At 35.1% G+C, this 22,711-nt stretch overlaps 1 protein-coding gene and 1 long non-coding RNA gene across 6 annotated transcripts in view; one reads left to right on the top strand and one right to left on the bottom strand.

Moving 5' to 3' along the window:
- Window positions 1–22,711, top strand: part of LOC116165551 (protein grainyhead) — a 148,526-nt gene that overhangs the window by 81,458 nt on the left and 44,357 nt on the right. Inside the window, exon 1 of one of the 5 annotated variants that reach the window (XM_031480098.1) lies at window positions 18,786–18,985. The exons of the other annotated variants lie outside the window; for them this stretch is intronic. The gene's annotated coding sequence lies outside the window, so the exon portion shown is untranslated. Of the gene's footprint in view, window positions 1–18,785; window positions 18,986–22,711 lie in introns of those variants that run through there. 5 annotated transcript variants of the gene reach the window in all.
- Window positions 1,960–21,734, bottom strand: LOC116165552. Its single transcript, XR_004144165.1, has 3 exons — window positions 21,643–21,734; window positions 2,422–2,639; window positions 1,960–2,362 (listed from the first exon to the last, which is right to left on the bottom strand). It is a non-coding gene; the product is annotated as an uncharacterized LOC116165552 (long non-coding RNA).

The raw sequence follows: 22,711 nt of genomic DNA, 5'->3' as shown, positions 1-22,711 counted from the left end.
CTGTACATAAATTCTTGTCCCACGGTTTTAGTCTCTGTTGTTAGAAATTATCTGTGACTTAATGTATTATATTCGTCTACCTATTAGTAAAAAATACACATATGTACTTTAATTCTATGTGCCTACTAAAATGCATTAGGTACATGCTTGTAACATTAAAAAACATAGGTGTTAATTTAATAATTCCATAGTTCCGCCAGTAGAGCATTTAATAAAAACTCCATCACATTAATTAACCGATTCTTTGCGGAATTCCCTAGTGGGTAACTATTTTAATAATAAATTCGCATATTATGTGGTCGTAAAATTTGGATTGTAAAATACGACTTACATTTTTTTGTCAATATATTTATTAACATAATAAAATCCAAGGCACGAGTTTTACTTTCTAAGCATGGACGATACGATAAGCATGTACAGTTTTAGTTTGAAACGTTTAATTTATGCATTGATTAGTGATTTTTAAAGTTCAACTTTTCTTTATAGGTAATGTAATTTTCGCTTGACTGTCAGTATAATGCTAAATCTACACGTGCCAAACAGTTGTTACTTTATATTCAAATCTATAAATGAGTGAGTTGTGTAATCTCTTATTATAGCCAAATTTGAAAAGGAAATGATTAACATAATTTAGTGGCGCATAGTCTTGAAAGTTAGTTGCCCTGTTAGCAGATGGCGCATTATGGCACAACTTCTATGATTCTAGGTAATCTTTTCGGTCTCAATATGCCCATATGGTAGTAATTATTAAGACTGCTCAAAATGTAACTTCCATGGGCGAACTGTTGCATTAGATGTTCATGCCATTCCTACAAAGGCACTATTCATTTACCTAGTGCTCAGTTGCATGCATAGTTCCATACCAGAAAAGGGCCAGGGTTGTAAGTGTGTTTTATCTACTGTTCCTATTCCATATTCCGGATTATCCAAAGCTTCACTCTTAGATAGGAGACCATGGAACTTGAAATTTGACAAAATATTGAACATTTCACATTGTTACAATCTATAATACACTTTTTTAACATGATAGTTAGAGTATTGTTATTTTTGAACATAAGAACATTGTGTTTTATTATAGTGTGAATAAATTTACAACTTCCGGTTCTTATAAATCCGTTCAACTTCAAATCGCACATTGACAGTGAACATTACTTTTAAGAAATTCCCAATTCACACGCTGAGTAAAACTCGTCACGGTAGCCTATAATCAAAAGTCACGAGACGGATTTATAAGAACCACTCTGCCTAACTTCACCAGCAAAAAAGAGTACTCATGGACAGGTTTCAACTAACAGGAACTATTTATTCAGAATTCTGTATTTTTTCTTTATAAAACCTATACTATATCTTAACTATTTAAGGTTTTTTAACATAGAGCAAATCGAAAAATACCATGCCCATTGTGACTGTTATCACCCATGCCACAGTGCCAGGGAGTCGCTTGGGCGTTTTCAAAAATTTGTACCGCTTCATAGCGAACGTGAACAAAACAAACGATAAGAGGCCGAGGAGGATATATGTATGGTTGGTAGAAATTAATTGCTTTCGTCGAGACCTTTCATTCGAGTACCGAGAAGGAATTTCGACCTCCCTTCAACCACCCACAGATCTCGAGAAAAGGCCTTTCTTCCCCTTCCTCCTTAATTTCAAAAGTTATATTTGGCACGCTCAAACGTTATTAACACCATTTGGCTGGCTACTATAAAATACATAATTAAAATTTATGTTTCTTCCCTTTTTTCTAAAATCATCTTCGTTGATTCCTCTCCTCTTCCCCCCCCCCTCTTTTAGCACTTCATTCCTGATTTAACTGCTCTTTCCACCATTTTACATTCACATAGCATGTGCTCCTATATCTTCCTCTTTCTTTCCACAAATTCTGCATTTCCTTTCTTCTTTTTTCTCCTTTCCTCGTTTCCGCATCAAAACCATGCTATTACCAACTCCTTATCAGCTCCCAGGTCCCGGGTTTATAATGGGCTAACTGGGATATAGTCCAGAGTGCCACTTTCGGAGGGGGGACGGCGCCGGCGGCTAGATGTGCTAAATTATATTTGTTTTTATTATTTTCAATTTAGATGAGTGGATAATTTTTGTCAAAATATAGCCCAGAGCGTGAAAAACATAGTCCGGTCCCTCTCAGCTCCTTGTACCTACGTTTTCTCGTGAGCTTTCGACTTTCACCGTCTGTTGCCGCCGCATTTGTATAATCTTCCATCAATTTCTCTCATAGTATTTTTTCTTTCTTCCCCTTTTGTGTTCATCCTTGTTGACAAGCATTCTTTTTCCAATTCACTTTCTCTTACCGCCCTGCGTATAGGTTACCTATTGCAAAACATTCCAAGGCTCTAGGAGAATTCCCCTGAAAGTAGGTGAAAGAAACAATCACACATTCTTTTAATAATTAAAAAAATACGTTACCACAGTAAAATATCCATATTTTATCTGTGTTGTTTCCACGATGTGAGGGGCGTTTGGACTTCCTATTTTTATTTGGTGTAAGCACAAAGTGAATCGAGTTTATGGTTGATGCAATGTCAGATGGACGGCAAGCTTGGGCTACACTCGTACTTTCACTAGTGGAGGGTTTTCTTACAAACACCACGATCGCGTTCCATTAGTTCAGAACGCAGGGCAAACTAAAATAGATAGAAAAAAATCGAGAAAAAAAATTTCCCACAAAAAATGCGAATCTTCATAGTGTAAGGTGGGCAATCACAGTGACTGGACGGGACAGATTTAAATGTTGTTGTAAATTCCGTTTTATTCCGACTTTAAGCTAGAAGGTTATATGTACGACTTTTGGCATTACGGATTTTATTGAACCTGAGGCTAAGCTTTACGTAGGTTTTGGAATATTTACGTCTTATATTTATATGCAAGATTTTTCACAAAAAATCGGATAATTCAAATTCATGCAGTATGGAAAATTTCTGTAGGGCCCTTGAAATTCCGGGATAAACCGCCTCTACCCCTTTCCCTGATGCCACTTAGTGTATACAGGGTGCACATTTTCTCTGGAACACTGGATATATCTTCAAAACAACATTCTTTTTAAAGTTTTTTGTGGTACCTACCTAAAATTATAAAAATTTGCTATCAATCTACGTACTTTAAATTTGTGGTCAGTGACGTACTTCTGCATGGTCAAGGGGGAATTTTTTTTTAATGGCAACTACTAGTTTGTATTGCATATTATTAAAGGGTACATTTTGTTTTATAGCAGCATAAAAAAATTATTATACGAGTATTACATGAATTTAAAAGAAAAATTCAAATTAAGGAAAATAGTTTTAATTAGGTAATTTTATAATTGTACTAGTTTGAGCATGTTTTTTGTTGTAGTCAAACAAGGTGCATTCTTTAATAGTACCACACGAAAAATAGTGCTCTCCATTAAAAAAAGTGACCCTTTTAGTTTCGTAGACGCACGCCACTGTAAATAATTTTTAAGCATAGGTATAGATTTCGTTATACCTATATTTTAAAGGAGTTTTGATACAATAAGTTTCTTTGACATAACTAACAAAAGAATAACGTTTTTTTGTCAACGCCAACTAGTGAAATTATACTATTTTCCTTAATTTGAGTTTTGATTATGCAATATAAGTCGACAGATTTCCAAATATGACGTAATAAACGCATGAAACATACAAGATGAGGTAGGTAGTGCAGGGTCCCGCATTTCAGATAGTAATATTAATGTGTATCAAAATTTTCCGGCTATTTTTGTACCATATCTTGGGCCTAGTCTTGGGCTCATTGGTTCTCACTACTTTCCTTTAAACAAATAATGAGGGGGCCTGCTCTACGCGAATCTGATTCAACATGCGTCGCGAGCCTTTTAAATAGATGATTTGTCTACGTAAATGTCGGGCTTTTTGTGGATTTTAATAATGACTAAAATAATACTAAGTAATAAAGAAGTGTTTTATTTTTATTTATTTATTTATTGTCCCTCTCTTGTTCTGGATTGGCTTGCGACCAATTATAGTGACCCGCATAATGCATTTTAGAGGTGCCCCTGCAGAAGGTCTTAAGTTGTTCTATACTACTGCGGTATTTACCTTACGAATTAGGAAAACTGCAGGAAAACCTAATTCGGAGTAGCCAGCCGAATGCTCGAAACTGATCTAAGGAAATATCCATCTCTGTAAGTGTTCATTGCGCTGTTAAGCACAAAAAGGAGCGGTTTTGGCTATAATCATGCTACCGGGCGGCTAATAATTCGTTGTACATATAATGGTAATACTGAAATGATTAAGTGGATTGAATGGAAGCAGTGTTTCTGGGATTGAGAAATCCACGTAAGGATCAAAAATTATTTTTCCTCAATTGGAAAATTGAAAACATTGCAATCTGCTATACCTTCTTGGCCCGTGGTTGATAGCGCATATCTTAAGGGAGGTCCGAGGTAGTTACAGTCGCGGATTTAGGATTTGGTCTAGGGAGGGGCGCATACAATTTTGCATCTCAAATAACTTTTTAACAAAGTAAGGCTTGAGAAATCCCTTTCAGCGGTTGCTTCAGAAATTGTAAAAGTGCATTGTAAAAGTTTCTTAATGGTAGCATAATAAATTTCGTCACAATTTTGAAGAGCTTGTAATGCATTATCGTAGACAATGTCCATGGTGCAAAAACTCTGTTTATAAAGCTGCACTTCTCCCAGAAGTTGTGCTAACGACGGGTTATTTAGCAGATCTCCGTACTCATTTACCTATTATTAAAACGTTATCATCGGTGACGGCCTGAAGAGCATGGAGTGCCTATTAATATATTTAAGCCTCGATTTAAGCTTAAATTCGACAAATTTTTTTTCCAAAACGAGGTTTTAGGTCAACTATTCAATTGTCAAGAATTGGAATATAGATAACTTTCTTCCAATAGTCACTGGGTGACAAATTCTTAAAATCAGAACACGTATTCCTTGTGGTGTGTCTGTTGCAAAGGCTTATGTTGGCACTTTTTAGCCCGTTGCAGAGGCTGATTAGACGTTGCCATCTTCACAGATCATTTAGTTCTAACACTACCTCGAACACTACTAAATTCGAAAGTTAAATGAACGTTACTACGCCGCGTCTTATGGAAAATTCACAAAACGTAAACATTTGTGAAAAAGTCCTTCCCTAAAAATGATAATAACCGCCCAAATCTTTTTAGGAATTCACAACAGTTGTAAATTATATCGCACTTCGGTTTCTGTGCTTTGAGATCAGCAGCGTGTCATCCTTTCTTTCTTCTAATACTAAGACTAATCCTTTACCTTAGTACCTACCTGCCATAAAATAGACTGATTTAGAAATTTCAAGAAAATGTATCTAGGTATTAGAGATTTTGTTAATCTAGGTGCATAAATGAATTTGCATAAATAGGTCGGTACCGCCAATACCTAGCAAGCATCGTAAATCGTTATTGAAAAATCCTGTTTTGGACGGGATTTGACATTTACTTAGTAGCCTAAAATGTCGCAGAACTGAATTTTTTATCGCAAAAATGGCATAAAACGTAGCCCATCTCCCAATGTGGTAACACTGTCCAGAAGTGTCCCCCTTTAAATCCGAGTAATAGTAAATTTTCATAAAGCAGGCCAACGTTGTAGCAGAAAAATTGTTTTGAATAGTTGAGGCGACGGAGTAACTTATTTTGCCCATCTATTGGCACTTGTAGACCCCCTCTGGTTTCGTCTAGACCCGTCTTAGACCAAAACTAGTCATAAAGGATTTGTGAAATGACCTAAAGTTAAATCATTGTCGTGTTGTTTGTGTTCCCCTGTCATTCAAAGATACTTAAGAACTTCAATGTCGGTTTTAGTCTGCGTTTTCCACAAAAGTCGGCGCTGTCCTCTGCATCTCAAAACTGACCGACAGATAAATACAACGAATTTTACTAGAGATGCTTGTACAGCTTACATAAGATGAAAGTCTTGCTGAAAATTGGACTCATTAAAATAATTTTGAAAGCGTTACCCTAAATTGAACCGAAAGGGAAATCTTGTTTTACTTCAAGGCGTTTATTTGTGTAAAAGATAAAAAATAAAGTAGAGTGGAGAAATTGTTATGGAAGATTAAGAATATAGGTCACATTTAGAAAGGTGCATTCAATTGGTAGAGTAACCAGACGAAATAAAACAAAAAACAAAATTTTCGTATATATACGTTTAATTGCAACGTCCTTTCAAGAAAGGGCAAAGGGTATATGTTGCAAGTGTGTAATTTTAAAATGTTCGACCACTCATGAAAGTCGATGTTGATGCATTGTTAGCATTAAGCCGTATAACTTTTGTTCCTTTTTATTTCTTATGTCGTAATGTGGTTCGTATTCAATTTCAGAGGTGTATAATATGTACTTAAACGTACTCTGTAAGGTAACGAATCCGAGATTCATATTGCCGTTTATTTTTCAGCATCCTACTTAATTTGTGTGGTTTAACCCGTGTACGAGTCATCATTTTCAGAATGCATCTATAATAGTTTTTCAAAATTAGACACCTGTATGACATCGAATTTTTACGTAATTCAAACGCGAATCAGCGTTACTTTACTTTACAGGGTGATTTTATACATTTCCACTTTCGGAGTAATCCGTTCTGGTGACTAGGATAGTAAGAATCAAACTATCGTAGTGGTGTGATAAGATATCTTTGTAAATAACTTTTCGTCGACAGGTCTAGTTGTACGCCACTATGTAAGTATATAAGTTTGAAAGGCAAACCGTGGATGTCAAAGTGCGGAACGGACACCTGAGATCTTCAGTTATTTGATATGAGGTCCTTGTAAGACATTCTTCCATTATTCAGTAACAAAGAAGTTGCACTTTAAAGTCTTCGTCACATTTTTCCGTTTCACGAAAATTGATAGTCTGATCAAGGACCGGCCTAAAACTTGTTACCCATCAACAAGTTTCTATGAATGAAATTTTATAACACTGTACATATTTTCGTCACTCAATGCGTTTTTAATATGCACTTCTTTCGGTCTCTCCAATTATAATGAGTTCAAGCTGCTGCACTAATTTTGATTTTTGCTTCCAATATCACTGTCAGTGTTTTTGCAACTTAAAGCAACTTGACCACAACCTGTCACATCTCGTAAATGTCTTCTTTAATTTCATACAAATTTTCTACCCTCGTGCTTCTAGTTTACCGCGGATGATTTCCCAACTCAAACATTGTAGGACGAAATGATTTTTTTGATCAGTTTAAGGTCGTTGTAGTATAACATAATCAATACATGTATGTTAGACCAGACCACGTTTAGTACTCAATATCTTTGAAAGAATGTTAAAACGCACTGTTTTGGTGTACGGGATTGACTGACAGTAGACTTCATGAGACTCATTGATTGCTTGGTCAAAAGATTTCCTGTGTCAAACACAGATACCAATCGGAACCTGCGCATGTGCGCTTGTGCTCTTCCTCTTATGTCTAAAAATATGTGTACCAAAAATTTGGTTCTAATTGGTTTAGCAGTTTAGCCGGAAATGAGAGTACAGACAGACAGACCGACCGAGATTGTGGTGGTGGTCAACCTACCGCAATTACTGACGCGCGGGTGGTAAAAAGCACAGTATCAGTAGTTGGCGTGGGAACAGGAGATTTCCTAATTGCATGAAATGTGACCAATCATTCGCCTAAATTATATAAGCAACTTTACACTGCCAAATGCCCAAAATGTAAGTCAGACGTGAAGAATACAACACTTCTTTGACGAAATCTGGGATTATGCATTACAAAATTCGCTAAAAAAGGCATGTTACCTATGTGAAAATATCCGACAATAGATAAGAGATACCACCCTGTATATAACAATAATTTACCCTTATATTAAAGCAACATTTTAGAAATAATTACTGTGCAGAACATTTCATATTTACCTGAGTGCTTATATTACGACGCAAGTTACCTGCTCTTTACAACACCTTTCTTGGGATTAAATATTGACAAAGTCCGATGACTCACGTACCACCTTGCGACGGGGTTGGCGTAATAATTGATACAATGAGTCTACTTAGAATACCAGGAAAGTCGGAAATGGTTAACCTCCGCACTGAGGAACCGCATGGCGCCAGAAGGATAGCAAGTCTTTTTTTGTCTATTATCAAGGTGATTCATTCAGTTGTCTACGGACAATCTTAGATAGTCGATACTATGTACAGACGTGGTCACAAGTCAAAACTCACAGGAGATTTGGTATATTAAATTAATTATGTGCTACACTTGAGATAATCGAGGGACATTACTTCTGACGAAAACCGTATATCACTATGTAATAAATTATCTTAAGACAAAAATTATTGTTATCGCTTCATGTTACATATCGTTGTTCACTTTCATAATCTCGATTATCTTAAAAGCTACGATGTTGGATAGGGGGAAAGTTACTAATTTTAAAGCAATAACATGAAAACAAATAACGGAAGGTGAGGGGAGAGAAAAACGAAAGGAGTGGGAGAATGTACAGAAGAAAGAAATGATGGAGAAAAAAAATAGAGGTGAGCGAACAGAAAAAAGTACACAAAAATGTAAAGAAAGAAAAAAAATATGGAGAAACAGAAAGAATACGAAGAGCAAATCATGGAAATAAAAACAGAAAAAGATTTTTGTAAGGTAATAAACAGAGGAAAAAAGAAAAATGGAACAAGTGGGAGGGGAATACGATTAGAGGAATGGAAACAACATCTTGTCAAGTTACTACAATGAAAGCAGAAGAAAGAGGAAGGAAGAAAGGACGTAGAAGCAGATGAGATAACAAGAGAGATAGAGAAGCAATTAAAAAGACTGAAGAAAGGGAATGGCCCAGGGAGATACGACGCTTGGATTTTCGCTACAAATAGAGTCAAGGACAGGATAAGAAATCTAGTAAACAAGGTACGGAAAGGAGAGGGTTCACCCGAAAAATAGAAGTAAGGGGTAATAGTACCTCTTCAAAAGAGCGACCAACGATTGTGTGGGAAATTATAGGAGAATTACTATAATGATTACGGCGTGGAAATAAAGGGGCGATTAAATGGAAATGGAGGGAGGAAATAATAGAAGAGGCAAAAGAAATTAAATATTTAGCGTACCAAACGCAAAGAAACAATGGTGCAAAAGCACAGATAAGACAATTTATGAAAAAGGGGTAGTGGAGATGACACAGGTGTGGGTGATTGGAGATAGGGGGTTCAAGAAAGTAGCTGTTCGATGCAATGGTGAGAGGGGTACTCATATACGGAACAGATATAAGGGGTAGAAGATGTACAAAGAAAATATTATAAATGGATATTCGGGTTAAGCGGATGGACTCCAAATTATATATCAGAGGGAAAAAACTAAAATGGAAAAATAAGGATAGCGGCGGTAAGATTCGAGGAAAGGGGCGCGATAAAGAAAGCGAATTGGTTAAATAATTGTTGAAAGCGAAGGTAAACGCAAAAGGGATGTGAGAAGAACTAAGAGGAAAATATTAATAAAGAAATGGGTACGGACGAGCTGAGGTCGAAAGGAGGAGAAAAGTGGGAGAAAAGAGGGAAAATGAGCTGGCAAAAAAAGATATGGACAAATACCACAACGGAGAGTATAGTAGTTAAGTTATACAGTTACGAAAATATTTGGGGAAGAGTAACAATATTAAAATGGTAGCGAGATTCGGATGCGGAAATGAAGAGAGAGGGAAAGAGAAATGGAGGCAAAAAGAAGAAAGAAAATATAGAATCTGTGGAGAGTCAGAAGAAGACATAGAGGGCATGTTATGGAACTGTACGATTGTGGAAATGACAAGGAGAAGTGGAAGGTGAGAAGTGGATGACGTGGATTTTAAAGAAAAGAAGGAAAAGTTTAGTTTCATTTTGTTATAAGTTTAATATGTTAACAGGTTTAGCAAGCTGGCGTCTATTAATTTTAAAGCAGAATCTTACAAACTATTTTGACAATGACATTACTAGAACACCAATGTACCTTGGTTATTTTCGATAAATCGCTAGAGCACCTGACAAATTTTAAATCCCCAACTTATTAATGTACCTTCCTCAAAATGTAATGAAGGTGAATGTACCAAAACTCGTTTTGATTGTACCCTTGCCCTTTTCGGAAAATCCGTTCTTGAAGAATCACGGCCGAATTCGCGAAAATAAATTTTGAATAAATCCCCCAAGCTATTAATATACCATGCAATTTAGCAAATTTGAAGCCGATAGGAACATTTTCCTCAATTTACGTACCTTAAATATTTTAAATAAAATATCCAAGTGTTCCAATCGGCTTCAAATGTGCTACACGCTCATTGCATTCCATTTTAAACAGTTTATTTTTTTTTATTTCATAAAAAATCGATATGTTGTTGGTTAAATTGGTAAAAATGAATTGCGTAAAACACAAGTTTTCAATTGTGGAGTAAATGGGTGGTTTAATAACATTCTTATTACAACATTTTTTTGTAAGTAACATCTTTTCGGATTTCCCCAAACGCAGTTAAAAAATAAAAATGGCCTCGGACTTTAAAACTACTCAGTTTTTTGTTCTGAACAACTTTTCTTAATAACATGTGTGGATATCTTCCCCAAAGAGCATTTTATTTTTGCAAAAAACATTTTTTGAAAATTTCAAATGCACAAGACACCCTTGAGTTTTGAACCTAAAATTAGTTTCCAACCAAGCAAGGCTGATCTCCAAAAGCTCAAAATTCAATTCGAAATGTTTTTGTCTTTTACAGGAGACGAGCGAACTATCGGGAGACACACTATATAATGCGTATATAATATAACACATTTTCATTTTTGAATATGGCACCTGAGTAAAACAGGGAATCTGTTACTGGGAAAAATCTATAGTAATCATTGACAACGATTATTATTAGCAGTATTGGCAATCCATAGAAAATATGAAAGAGGATTACCTGTCTAGAAAAATGTAAATGGTAAGTTTTTCTATTTAAGTAGTGCAAGCGGCTAATTCATCTCCTTGAATTTCCTTAAAATCTTCAAGATGGATATGTTCAGTCTCTCACCGTTGTCATACGGATTTGCTCGAATCTCTCCAGGATATTGTGGATTGTTCCTGTAATCCCTTCCATCTCCTTGAGATTTGCTTAGATTATTTTGGCAAAAGGAATTCTACAGCGTGTAGCATCTAAGATCCCTCGGATCATAATTCTTTTACCATAAAATATACCGAAAAAAGGTTTAGAGAAAAATTGTACACAATTACCGTCGCCAGGTTTCTAAAATATTTTTAGTTGCGTTTTTTTTAAATGGAACATCCCAGGTTTATTGCAGATTTGGAAAGTATTTGAAAATTTTTTTTAGTAAAACTAAATCGCGCTGGCGGCTAAGTTGTGAATGAATTGAGGCACAGGCAAAGACCTCTCCCACTGTCACATAATGTTTTTAGGTACTTTATCGAAAAAATAAAATGTTTGATTGAGGTGTTGAATAGATTTGCAACTACTAGGAGTGTAAAACGAATTGAACGGAATCCAGTTTTGACGGAAGATAATAAATTTTATATCACAACTCTTGGAAAATGTCTCTGTAGCAGCTCGACGACAAGTGGTTTTCCAACACGATGAATGAGAATTCATGCGACTTTCCGTGGCGTATCACCTGAAGTCCTCAGGGTTTGGGAGCCCAGGTTGCGGTTATGTAACCAACGGGTTTTAGTTTTGATAAATTCTCTAACCCCTTTGTTCATGTGTTATTTTCATTTTTTGTAGTTGTAAATCTACCCAACACTTTTTTAGTAAACAACATGATGGCCGACTTGGGGTTCAAAAAAGTGCGTTTTTCTACAAGTTGACATTTCAACTTATTCTCCCTCCGCCGCCGGTGCGGTTAAGTTTTTCTCAAAAAAATTTGAAAAATGGTTATAACAGCGAAATCCTTAAAATTAAGGGTATAACATGTTACATAAAAAATAAGACTCTTCTGCCCACGTAAGGGTTACCTCAACTTCGTTGTGTTACGCTAAAAAAATTGGAATTTTGCTGAACATATTCTCTTTTTGTTATTCTAGTTCTACACCACACTGATGAACTAAGGAAAAGTTTTCATCTTCTTCATTCTATTGGGGGCCCCCTTTCACTTTTTTAATCTCCTTTGGGAAGGTTTATTTAATTGTTTCCTACCCTTTCGTAGAAGCTTTACCCCAACCCCATCTGTCCATTGCCGCCAGTTTTCAAACAAACAAAACGTATTAGTCTACTGTGGTGTAACTATAAATACTAATGTAAGTAATACGATGCACGTTTGCCTATATTTTGCAGATAACTCATCATTTTTTTCATTGTATTAGCTTTGGCTAATTTAACTGTTGAATGAAATTATAATAAAGTTTCCATTATCTCCAATCTGACAAAACCTCTCACGCCTCCCAAATAAATTTTGTCTAAGATTCCATAGAAAAATGGTCTGAGGTTCTTTCCTATGTGGATTTTTCCACATTCTACTGCATATTCGGCACAGTATAATGAATGAGGATCTAACAGGAAAAAAAATGTGTTGTTAGTCTTTTAATCGTTATAATTAATGGTTTAATGCTACAATCCGTGTAAAACAACTATTTCCTGTTAATGCCGAGTGGTTTATTGCGAGATTTTGCAAATTTGCGATGGTATGTGTACGTGCGGTATTTAGAAACTCGGAAGAGGCGCGATTTTTTAAGCTTAGTTTCTTCTAAACGCTTCTTTGCTATGCGTAATTGCTTCTGGAGATAATTATAGTACCTTAAAGTTTATAGCCTGAAGACGATGCTGAAAATTGCAGCGCGTATAAAATAATTTGAAAAAAACGTTGAGTACGTAATAGAGTTGGCCACCAGTGTTTATACGTTGATGTATTCATATTATGTAGATAAGCTTAGCGAATTAGATTTGCATACGATTTTTTTCAGATTGAAAATAATTGCAAGGATTACTAACCGTTTTCTATGCCCCGAGCTAATAATGCGTTATTATTTGTAGATTATTATTTTAATAATTTGCCAGTAACTTCTGCTTCTATAGTTAAATTAACGGCTAAAAATAATGGCAAAATTAATTAGTAGCTCTGCGATTTTGTGGCGAGAACCTAATTTTCGAGTAGCCATAAAATTAATCATACTTTAAATTACAAGGTATTTCGGTAGGATTACTTTAGTGAATTAATTTACATAGGGCAACCTTTTCGCTTTTTGTGGCACTTTAATTGGTCCAGTTGAATGGAAAATTTTCCCGGCCCCACTAGCAGCTTTACGACTTTATTCTTCACCTTCCTGTTTATTAAGTAATATTGCCACTAACTTTATATAATGAAGCTCAAAGTTCCTAGGCAAATTTTGGCATTTTATCGCCTTCAGATTAATGGATGAACTTACTATTAACCTTTATTTCCATCGTAATTCATGTAACGTAATTGACCCAATTTAATTTTACTCGTAACGACAACAATCCAGTAAGTGTATCCACAAAAATTAATTAAAAAGTGAAAGGAAATTGTTACTTTAATTACAATTCGTTTCATATCATTATATACCTGCTGCAAGTGACAACAACGAGTACGTGTAATGCAATATAATCAATTATTATTGTATTTTATTTTGTAATACTGCATTATTGAATCAATGCATAAATATTGAGCGGTTGTTTCCACTAATTAGATAGAAAATTGTAAACAATAACAAAAGCATAAGCTTGAAACCTTGAAAACGGCTTTATAAATGAATTCGAAAAATTGAAACACTGTTGCTAATCACATTCATAATAAGATATTTATACCTGAATATTTATCTTTAGATAATACATAGAAGCGAATTAGAAATAATAATCCTTTGTTCCATTTTTCAATTAAGTGTAGATATTATCTATTTAAATGTGAGTGTCCATGCCAATTAGTACACAATTTCAATATCTTAACTGTATCAACCTTTATTTGAATATACTGTAACAGTAAACATATGGAAACTATCATGATTTTTAACTAATCGAAATAACGGGACACAAAAAAAAGGTCAACGTGTATATATAGCAAAAATATGAATTTGTAGTTTTCCACTTAGGACTTCGAGAACGACACCGAGGGCGCCTCGGTAACTCATAGTTTTCACCTACCTACTTTTTTGCTGTCTATAAGAAAATCGCTATATAGAGTTTGAGCCCACCATGGATATCGATAACGATTACTCTATGTCCCTTTTTTGAATCCAGTCCGTATAGAGCCGATTTAATTAACTATTTAGCCTGGTATCGGTTTCGAGCAGGTCTTTGTCAATTTCGTTTTTTCTTTATACATCTTATACAATAGGGAAGTATGTATGATGTGTAAGCAAAGAAAAAAACAAACAAGTTAAACAAGTTAAAAAGTAATCGTAAACGATTTACATAAAGCGCATTTCCACTTGCATTCATTTCCCGTTTGTAAGATGCAACTTCTGTTAAAATCGTAAAAATCCGGCCACAAATATGAAAGATAGCGTTGCACATGGGCAATCCATTTTTAACGTGCTACTTCAATTTCAGTTTATGAGAAGAATTTCATTTCAATGCTTTTCTAAATAAGAAAGTTGGAACTGCGCATGCGCAAACCTAAATTTTGAAACTAATGTTAGATTTTCCTTTGTTACAAGCGCCTATGTATCAAATTTCACTTAAATGCTTCCATAGATAAAAAAGTTGGCACTGCGCATGCGCAAAATAAAATTTTGAAACTGGCGCTAGATTTTCCTTTATTTCAAGTGCCTATGTATCACATTTCATTTAAATTCTTCCATAAATAAAAAAGTTGGCACTGCGCATGCGCAAAACCAAATTTTTAAATTGGCGTTTGATTTTCCTTTATTCCAAGTGCCTATGTATCAAATTTCATTCAAATACTTTTATAAGTAAAAAAGTTTGCAATTCGGTTTATAAATGGTCAAGATGCGAAAAGGGCACTGTGAATTTTGAATCGATTCGATTCAACTTTTGGCATTGCGTATTATATGGCTAAAGCTATGCCCATATTGAATTTAATGCAATTCAGTTCAAAACTAACGGAGATGTAAAAGTGATCGAACATTTCTAAACAAAGTTATCGTTCACACGGACAGATAGATGGACAGACAGACAAAGGAACAGACGGACAGACCAACCGGCAGGCGAGAGATAGCAATGCAAAATTATAAACGATCTCTAGGATCGTTAATAAACGGCAAAAGTGTAAAATTATGGAACATGTAAAAAACGTTTTTTTGTTTTTTTTACAACAACTTTTTTTGTAAGCGGTACAGAAAAAATTCCTTCCTTGGTACAAGACTCGACACCATAACGAACCAAATAGCGAAAAAAGTAGAACAATAGTTCTTAAGATAAAAAACTAGTAGCGTCGCAAAGTTAGCGGACGGACGGACAAAGTGGCCACAATAGCGCATTTTTTTTTATTTTTGTGGAAATGCGCTAAAAAAGTATCTGTTCAAATAAAGATCTGAAAGCGACACAGCCGTAGGGACGGAAAAACGTACTGAAATGGGCCACAATAGCAAAGTTTTTATTTTTGTGGAAATGCGCTAGGACCTTGGGTCTGCGTACCCGCAATCCATTTTCTGAGATACGTTTTCAGTTTTCTTTTATGAGAAGCATCTGCTGTTAAAATTTGAGAGAAATTGGTCCACAAATGAAAAAGTTGGATTTGCGTATGCGCAATCTATTTTTTTATAGGTGCGCACAATTTAGTTGTACAAGAACCACATTCTGTTAAAATTTTCGAAAAATCCATCTCCAAATAAAAAAGTTGACCCTGCCCAACCGCGATCAATTCCTTGACGTGTGTTTTCGTAGTGCTGTTAAAGTCTTTGGTTAAAATTTCAAAAAACAGTGGGACACAAGTAAGAAAGTTATATTTGCGTATAAGTAATCCATTTTGCGACATGTGCATTCATTTTCCATTTGTAAAATGTAACTTCTGTTGGTCACAAATAAGATAGCACTTTGCATGCACAACTTATTCTTTGACACAGCATTTGTATTTGATTTTATAAGAAGCATCTTAGCGTATAGAATTTATAAGCAGGATAAACGGCAAAAGTGTAAAATTATGGTACAAACCGATTTTTTACTATAACTTGTGCCCTATTATCCACTTCATCCGTCCGTTCGTCCGCTCGTCTGTGGCCTTAACTTCTGCTACAGTTTTTAAGATTAAAGTGCGCATGTACACAATGTCATCTTTCTTAATTATGGAGCTTTTTTTTAACTTTAACCACAGATACTTCTTGTAAAGACAAGCATATCGCAAATTGTAAATAATAGATGTGCGCATGCGCAAACTGTGCAATGTCAACTCTTTATGTATGGAGATATATTTTTGAAATTTTAACCACAGATGCTTCTAGTAAAGATAAGCATATCGCATTTGTACACATAAATTGTTATAACCTTTCGGAAAGTACTGATCAATTCATGGAAAATTGATCTGACTCTTAAGGCGAAAACCTTTTTTCATTTTTTAGTAATAAACGCAGAAAAAATTCCTTCCTTGGTGCCAGCCTCGACACCATAACGAGCCAAATATCGAAAAAAAGTAGAACAAGAGCTCTTAAGACAAAGATCTAGTAGCGACACAGCCGTAAGAATGGACAAACGGGCGGACAAAGTTCCCACAGCAGCGCATTTTTTTAAATTTTTGTGAAAATGCGCTAAAAATGTGAAATTGGAAGTTTTTAGTTTTTTGATATAGGTAGGTAACTCTGTTTGTGCAAAATCTAAAAAGATCTGTATCCCACTTGTTTTGTCTAAATTTTGTTTATAGGAAAAATGTAAAACATTTCAAAAAAATCGAAAAAATGAACTGCAAAAGCCGCATTGAACATAATGTGAATAAAAATTATAAAAAGTGAGCAAATATCGTGCTCTGTAGAGCTGTGTGGTGCCAATAAGGGTTACTTCGGTCACACAAGGGGGTGTAATCGTAACTGATGTTAAAAATGTTGGTTCATGAGCGAAAATTTCCTTTAAGGTGGGTATATATAAATGTTAAAAAAGCATGCAGACTGCATGAATAGGGGCAGAATTTTTGAATTCGGGGATTTTTAGTGTTGCAATTTTTTTTGGTTTAACCTATGCGACTTTGTCTTTGACATTTCTTCTAAAACTCCTTCCCTAAATGGTGCATCCCTAAATGAGAGTGTGATGGTTTCTGTTCTCGTCAAAATTTAGTATTTGGGGTTCTCTCTGTATGAGAATAATGAATCCAGAATTAGTTTTTTTAATTCTTCTTTGTCGATGTGCGTTATTGGGTCAGGTGGCCACGCTTTAGAGTATCGACTGTATTATTTGCTCTTGCATAAGGAATTGATTTATAAAATGAACCACGGATTTAAATCGGGGCGGAATCGAACCGAGATTTTGAAAACTGTTATATTTACTTATGATGATGAGCTCGCATTCAAAACAATGGAGATCACAATTGAAGATTGAAGGTCAAAACACTTTAATCATCATAACTAAATATAAGCAAAACATTATACATGGTGTTACATGTAAGTATGTAAAAAACAAGCACTTTTTCCAAATAAATCGAGGTTTCGATGTGTTTCGTTTGGGAGCCACCCTCAAAAAGTGGTGAAATTTGCATTTCTTCTTTAATTTTGTTCCCAGCAACCATAAGAGACTGGGGGCAAGTTGCGCTCGGTTCGCTCTGCGCGTTTTCGAGCCTGCTCGAGTTGGTGTCGATCCTTAGCTTTAAATGTTTGAGTTGAATTTTTACAATAACTTCGACCCTTTGCAAGAATTGGCGCTCAATATTAGCAAAAGTACGTCCCCACAGCAGCCCCATAACAAACTTTTGTTGTTATCCATCAGTATTTTATTTGAAAGATGCTTGAAGGAAAAGTTGATGGCGTACTATATATTTTCGGGTTCTCACTAATACAGAACACCAGCCACGAAGAACAAGCAAATAGTCAAATTTGTTAAATCATCATTAGGAAAGGTATACATTTCCGGAAGGTTGCCCTGGTAAAATACTAAGATTTGAGCAAAATTCTCGTTTCTTGACCAATTTCCTGCCACCATGGGATAAGTGATGCTCAACTTTTGAATTCAGATTAGCGCATTTTCTGTTAACACAAAGCCCACTACCATTTCAACTTTGCGTACTGCGTCACTTTTTAATAGGGGATGTTCGCTTCAGTGGGTCCACGTTTTCATTTGTTTACACGTAGATACGAATTAAATCAGTCACTCACAAGATTTGCCCCATTATTTTTGACAAGCAAAATTTTCCATGCGTCAAATTCGAAGTTTATATTATAGCGAATCAACTCTTCAGTCAAAAACATATTTTTTTAAATCATATTTTTGCCTAATAAACCAAAATTCGTTGTTCGGTTTGGACTGTGATGAAAAATAAAACTTTCTGACGTTAATGGAGCTGTTGGAAAAAGTGATTTTAAATCAAACTAGACTCGTTTCATTTGGGATGTTGATGGAAATTCTTGTCCTTCAAGTGATGGCAAATAATGTGCAAATTATCTGGTTATATTTTTACGTTGTTTTCCATGATGAACGGTAGCCGAAGAAAAATTGGAAATGAAGTTATATTTAAGCAATTAAGACGAGCGTTCTTATAATTTTTATTACGAGACTTCAAACCGGTTGTTAGTTAATGTATGCCTGAATTTGTCAATGGCTTAAGATCTTCCTTAAGCAATTATTAGTGCAGGATTATTCATCGGCTAAGCAGAGTGATAGCAGATTATCTCCGAATTTTCTTTAAAAAATGAAATGTCCAAAATGGACGCATGCGTATATTAAGTAAAGAAATTGTGACTACTGGTTTCTTATATGGTACCCTTATTGAGCGGTCCGGCGGGCGAGTCACCTGGCCAGTTCAGTCCGACTGTAGACATCGCACTACGCACTACGTTAAGGTCACCCTACCTACTGATAATCATCATGTAGTGCGGTAACGTGTTAACGAAGTGATTGGTGAAAAGTAGTGATTATCCTAATAGTGTGCTTTCGTGACTTCTTTTCTGGATACGTCAAATTGTAAAAATTAGGTGAGAAGTTGTTTTTAAAAAATCACGTTTTTTTGGCAAAAATGTTGTCGCGGCGACGAATTTTATGGCGATATTAATATCGACTTTATGAGGTAGTTTTTTGCGATGTGCCAAATTTTCGAACATCGCGAAATTTGGTGATGGGTTAAGTGAATCGGGTAATTTCTGTGTGTAAGGTGGGATGCACATGAGCTTAATTATAGCGTCTGTGAACGTATAATTTGCTAGCTGTTTTTCAGTGGAGGTTTTTGAGGAAGTTTTCTTTGCACTGAGATTTTTAATTATTAACATTACCGTCTCGGTAATTAATATGATTTCGGGCAACGTGTTTAGGTTTATTTTATCAAACGCAACTTGTGTCCGTTGTCGCTTGAAGTCTATAGTCCGACGGCTAAAAGGTCTTACACCGAAAAAGAAAGGGTGCAACCCGGTCATACTGATGATATGCGGCCATAAAAAATTCCCACTGGCCTTATAGGGCTGTACAAAATCATTACAACTAATAAGGCGATTTAGTTTATTTGCTAACCTTCTATCGGCTATAATTTCCATACGCCTTCGCTGTTATCAGAATACTTTCGGTAGAAAACTGCGACTTTAGAACGTTGGGTGTTTAAATTTTGTGCAGCCCTATACTTTATTTATAGTTAGATTAGATTAGGGTACGGGACAAGGGCTAAATTTTCCCGTAGTCCACCGCTGGCCAGTCTACCTGAGTTCGTTCGATTGTCTCACGCAGTTCTCAAGAATAGGCTCTCCCTTTTAATTCTAATTATACTTCGCGGCTTCACATCATTAGCAAGCTTTTTACATTCTTAGTTGAGATGTCAAGCAGTGCATGATGATATTAAATAATTCCATTGTAATCCCATTTGATATTTCGTGCCATTTCGTGTACAGTCAGTACCTAAAAGCTCTGTGCACTTACTGTACGTCGAAATTGGAAAGCTAAAAGATGAGATTTATAACTAATTAGATGCTACTAACAATAGGGCGATAATTGCCTCGGCCACTTAAACACTCCTTTAGTGTGAAAGTAAATATTTGGGCAATGTGATTTTTTTTAAACGAAGGGTTATCAATGAAAGGTGAGAAAATCATGACTGTATTTATCCAGGAAATCTATGTACGTATCATTCTGACAAATAACGTTTAATATTACTTAGAACATTTACATAAACAAGCATTACCCATCGCGAACCGTTACATTAACGATAAGGAATTTGAAATTTTACACCATATTAAACAACATTACCGTAATATGCAGTTATCGGCAACCTTACTTGATAGCAAAGTGATCAATCGATAAAGTAATTGCCATTGCAACTGAGGGGTAACAATTGCGTGCGGGTGCGTTTTTAAAGTGGCGGTTCTGTGGTTGACGTTTTCCACACCGCGTACGTAATATTAGAAAGACCGGTTCGTGTTTAATCATATTTTGTATTTACACCGCAAGTAGAAATTTACAACTGTAATAATGTGATAATTATTACCTGTATGGGAGATTTTAATATTGATTTTCTTTATAGATAATTGAACTTTTAATTGCGAGTTATATAAATCACTCGAGTGTTGGTGATTAAAATGTTCGTAGGCGTTATCGAAGCTTCTTCTCATGTTTATCCGAAAGAAGCGAACCACGGTCATTTCTCGGTAGTTATAAAATTGTATCGATGGAACTATTAGACCATCCGGTTGAAAATAATAGCTTAGCGTTTGATATATAGACTCTATTAGCCAGTTAAGTACTTTGGACTAATTGCTACCTCCATACACATTATTACGCTGCATATAATATATATCCAGAATCTAAACAAAATTACACTCGGATTCATTTCCAAATGTGTGACCTGTCTATAATTTATAATAATACATTTAGTTGAACTTGCACCCTCATCTTCCATAACGTTTTCACATTATTTACCCCACGTGAGACTTGCAAAATGACGTTACATAATTGCAATAAGTTTGGTTTGAAATACATTTACATACATGCATATAAATCCCGACGATTCTTATATGCAAATAGCTTCCAATAAATAACTCGGGAGTTGTGCCCTAGAAATGCAACCCCTAAGACCTATTTCACGCCTATTCCAAATAGAAAAACCAATTTCGAGCAATGGATAGCTACTTATTCAGGACCTTTTAAACCGCTTTATTTACTTATTGATTTATTGACACCCTTAAAATCGTTTCCTTCCACCAATGAGTCGATTATTCGTCAGTGCGTACCTGTTGCAACTTTTGACCTACCCTGCCAGGAACCGATTTTAATAACGGTAAAAAAGGAATCAAAACCTCAACTGCCTTAATAAAGGAGCGACCGTTTTAAACAAATTCAGCGATCTAATCTATCGCTATTTATTTAAGTGGAAGAATTTACGAATTCGATAGGAAAAAAAAATTAAAGCGGAGATCTGATTTTAAGCCTGTCGACGTTAATTTATGATCATTGGTTATTTTTTCATGATCGAGATGTCAGCTCGAAATGAAATCGTAAAAGGATCATTGATATGCGTAAGTAATATGATTGATATATTGGGGTGTTGGGTGTTGAAAAGATGCAACACGTTACTTCATCTCGTTACCTGCTCTACACAAACACAAAGCTTTCATGCGTGCACACCTTTATATACATACACACTGCAACATACCTCTTAAAAAACACCCTTTGTTAGTCACAATAGTTATGATACCGCTTTATATCCCACGTCGCGTCACATCATCCACTTTTAACGTATCATCGTGCTACTGTACAGATTCTGCCATTTTCAATGTTTTGTTTTAAAATGTTCATTACATACCCAGAACAGGTTCTAAGCTGTGTTCATTTAAAATTTAAATATATTCATTAATGTTACCAGCGCGGTTTACACAAATAAAAATTATACCTATGGACAAATGAGATATAATGAAATTTATTAATTAAAAAAAAATTAAATGTCAACAAGTCATACTTGAACTTGAGCGCAAATAAAATTTGCTAACGCTGAGGTAATCGATAACACCTTTGCATTAATTCGATTGACGTAATTAAGTTCGCCTTTTGTTCAAAAATTCTAAGATTCTAAAATAAATTAAGAAAATTCCTACATCCCAAAATTTGTGATACAAGCCGTAGGCAAACTAAATAATTTTCATAATGGTTAAATTATTTAAATTCGTTTCTTTGATTTTAATCTAAAGTATATTTGTTTTTTTTTGTTTATTTTAATTACGAAGTCCGAATCGTGATATTTAAAAATGCTCCAAATAAAGAAACTGCTTAACCCATTTAGAATTCTACTTTAATTGAATTCATTTAACTTAATTAAATTGGTAAAGTTGGAAATGAAGTTCAATTGGCGATGAGAAAAAAACGAAGCTTTCATCTGGACTATTACCCATGATGTATTTTGGGGTATAATGAAGAGAATTGAGTGGTGGTATCCTTGAAATGATGTGGGCTTTCCCAACTAACGAGAACGCTCATTACCTGTGATAGTTAAACAATTATTTTAATGTCTTTGCTATTACCTTTAGAAAGTGTATATAGTGAGGTTCGATTAGGAGGGTATTATTTATTTCGTTTGAAAATTTTAGAGCCTACATTGAATTCTTATCGTGATTTTCTAGGGTTGCTTAGCTATGAATAGAACATTTTCTTCTAGAGAAGAGATAAAATTACGGCCATATTTCAAAGTGATTTAAAATATCATCGTTCCATTTCTTTGGTTGTTGACG

This window comes from Photinus pyralis, unplaced genomic scaffold (assembly GCF_008802855.1).
Source record: "Photinus pyralis isolate 1611_PpyrPB1 unplaced genomic scaffold, Ppyr1.3 Ppyr1.4_LG3a, whole genome shotgun sequence".
Lineage (NCBI taxonomy): Eukaryota > Metazoa > Arthropoda > Insecta > Coleoptera > Lampyridae > Photinus > Photinus pyralis.
This window is presented reverse-complemented; position numbering and strand designations above follow the sequence as displayed.